This window comes from Cetorhinus maximus, chromosome 6 (assembly GCF_964194155.1).
Source record: "Cetorhinus maximus chromosome 6, sCetMax3.hap1.1, whole genome shotgun sequence".
NCBI classification, from domain to species: domain Eukaryota; kingdom Metazoa; phylum Chordata; class Chondrichthyes; order Lamniformes; family Cetorhinidae; genus Cetorhinus; species Cetorhinus maximus.
In genome coordinates, this window is record NC_135884.1 from 21,003,739 (window position 1) to 21,007,333 (window position 3,595).

Below are 3,595 nucleotides of genomic sequence, written 5' to 3' on the forward strand. Positions count from 1 at the left end.
GTTGCTTTAAACATTTTTACAGTCAATAGTTTTCCAGTTATTTCAGTCCATAGGTCATGTAGCAAATGTAACTGTGATGACTGATGGTGGCCTGCTTTTAGACCTGAGTTCATGCTTTTGTGAATTGTCTCCTGGGAGGTATGTGAAAAGTGGCCAATGTTTATTCTTGTGCCCATTTTTCTTTCTCCCATCTCGCACGATTTAGAGATTGGAATGCACAGTGGGCCGGAAGATTGTGAATCCAAACATAGTACTGTACAACTCTTGACACTGTGTATTAGTGCATGGAGACTTGCATTCTAACACCACCCCTTAATTTAATTTTTTTATGAAAATAAAATTGTACTCATGATCTAGAAAATTTGCACATGCTCTTATTTTCCCAGTGCAAAAGCTTTACCATTTCTGAAAACAGTCCAAAGTATATGTGCTCCATATTATTTATAATGTTATTAATATAATGTGCATTGCAATCCAGATAGTAATCCTTATATATAAAAGTGATGATGCTCAGCGGTAGGTGGATAATGCTGCTTAATTGCCGGATTGGCAGCCATTTAACCATTAGACGATAGATATTATCGCAAGCAGGTTTGTCTCTCCATCACCATAGATCTTCCTTGTCTGCTCCAGTGATCAGCTTTCAAACAGTTCATGTCTGAATCTGCAGTTTTTATAATGAGCCTATGCGTTCCTTGGCCTCTTTACTCTGGTACATAAACCATCACCTAATTTACATCTTTGATTTCACTTGACCTTCCACTATGAAACTTTATTTTTAATCCCCATCCATAGTTATTCATTTTGCCCTTCTCTTTGCCCCCTCCTTTTACTGCTGTACAAAGCACTCTGTTGGTTTTTCATTGGTAAAGACTAACTTCAAACAGGTTACTACTCAACATTCTTTACAGACTATCTAATAAAAAAGTTTAAAGATTTGTAAGACTCGTAGGAAGAAGAGCTATTTTAAATTTGATTTGTTGTGTTTTCTGAAATTCATGAACCCTTGTGCGATTGATTCTAACAGTAAGGACTTGCATGGTAGAATTCTTTTATTGGATTTCCAGCTGTGCATATCTGTGAATAACAGTCAGTTACATGCCTTCATCCCAATGCTTTAATTGGACTTTGATTACCAATAGATCACACGCATATAGCATCAGTAATCAGATTTGATGAGCCAAATGCTTTAAAACCTAATTATATTACTTCATATAATCCCACAGCATTTTAATTTCTCTGATTAAAACCCCGACATATATCTATAACATAAATGTAACACTCATTTTAAAACAATGTGCTCATCGAGATAGTTGTACATTGACTACTAACATGCAACACTGCAACGATATTTTTAGCATCAGAATTAATTAAGTCCAACTCCATGATGACCTGTGTTATTTGAATGAAAGACTGAAATATAAGTGCATGCATATATGATAATATAACCAGTTACTAAATTATATTTATGTTGGCCGTGATACACTTAACCATATGTTAAATTTGATTGCAATGATTGCCACATTTATTCTTTGGTTTTATCTGATACTTTTTATTTTTGAGGTTAATGTGGTGCGATCTGATTTTATGCTCATCCCTTTGCTCTATGAGTCACTCAACCAAAAGAAAAGTGACTTGCTCCCATGGGGCCAAAGTATTCTTGTGGCTGTCATTCTATTTTGGAATGTTAGAGAGGCATGAGAGTCAGTTAGACTGAGATACCCTGCAGCTTTCAACTCCTCCATGTAGTATGGTTCCTTCCCTGGATAACAGAATAGGGAAATACACAGTGATAATGTTCTCATTAAAATGCTCAGGCATCATTTTATTTATTAGAAGAGTTCACTTGTAAGAGGAATAACCAAACGATTACTTTTTGTGAACAAGATTTTCTATTACTCTCGCTCTTTAAAGAGTGCTGTCAGTACCAATCGTATCTCCTGTTACTATTTTTGTACTTGTTTATACAAACTGAAATCCAGATGTGGTGATTGTACTACTGGAGCTTTACTGCTGCACAGATATATGGTCAACATTTAAATTAAGCTTTATTGAATTGGGTTGTTACAGGAATTGAGTTGGAACGCTATATGAATAAGACAGAGATGAGGAGAAATTTTTTCTCTCAAATGGTAGCGAGTCTTTGGAACTCTCTTCCTCAAAAGGTGGTGGAAGCAGAATCTTTGAATATTTTTAAGGCAGAACTAGATAGATTCTTGATTAACAAGGAGGTGAAAGGTTATCGGGGCTGGACAGGAATGTGGCATTCAGGTTGCATTCAGATCAGCCATGATCTTATTGAATGGCGGAGCAGGCTCAAGGGGCCGAGTGGCCTACTCCTGCTCCTAATTCATATGTTTGTATGAATTCCAAACATTTTTCTTTTTAACATCTGTGCTAATTACACAACCTGAAAAGATGACTGGATCTCCATTGGAATTGCTCAGACTAAGTTAGAACATGACAGGAGTGGTACACCAGTCCATGCACAATGCATGATGATCCTGCTAACGTGGAGTTGTGATTGACCTCTGCCTGTTTCTTTAAGACCTCAAAATATACTTTGATCTCAGAAATGCCTATTTACAGCAATCAGAAATTGTGTGTAGTTTTGTAATGCTGCTGATTCCAATAGGAACTTGGCTTCCAAATTCATTTGTTATAGTTTCTTGTTCCAAGACAGCTATTGTCTAGGCCTAGGTTCTAGATTTTTAAAAAATGAAGTGTCTGAAGCTCCTCCTAGATTCAACATGAACTCCATCAAGAAAAAGCTTTTTATTTAACTCAGCAAAAAAAATTCAAAAAACAAAATTGAACTGGGATTATGCTATATATTGATTGAGATAGTCCTTTGAACTGCGAATTGCATGTACTATTAATTGGATATTTAATAACAAAGTTAATAAACCAAATATAAGTTCTCTGAAAATCTGTTTGCTGTCGTCATTACTTGTTATTTATCTTCCAAAACTGGCTGAATGGTGCAGTGATTCCAAATGGAACTACTGTGAAATCCACAGAATTTCTGTTATACTTTTCCTCTTACTAACTATAATGAAAATCCTGCAGTGTAGAAGCTCTCCTGGTGATGAAACTGGGCTGGATTTTATGTCCCCCCCCCATACCCTGGCCAGCATTTTTGAAGGCCGTTTGGGGGGGTGGGGCGGGTGTGCTTGTAATATATGGTGCATGACCTTCCCATTACCTGTCTCCTGCCTTACGATGAGCAGGGGAATAGTAAGGCAACTCAGCCGACCATGGGTCTATTGAGGCCCTTAAGTGACCAACCAATGGCCACTTAAGTACATCATTGTGCCTCTGCTGCTATTTTACCCCTGGCAAGGGAGGACCCACACCAGCTGGGCAGCCTGGCTTCCTATGGTGTCCCCTGTGCCCATTAACCCCAAGGTCATACAACACCTTTAACCCTCCTGCACTCAAACTCGGTCCCCCACCACCCCATCCCCCCTCCCCCCAAACACCCTCTTGCAGGGGTTTGCCAGCCAGGCCCTGTTGATACTCCGGACTTACCTTGAAATCCAGCTCCGTAACCTCCATCCAGCTCTTGTTTGGGGACTGTTTGTAGTCCTAGCAG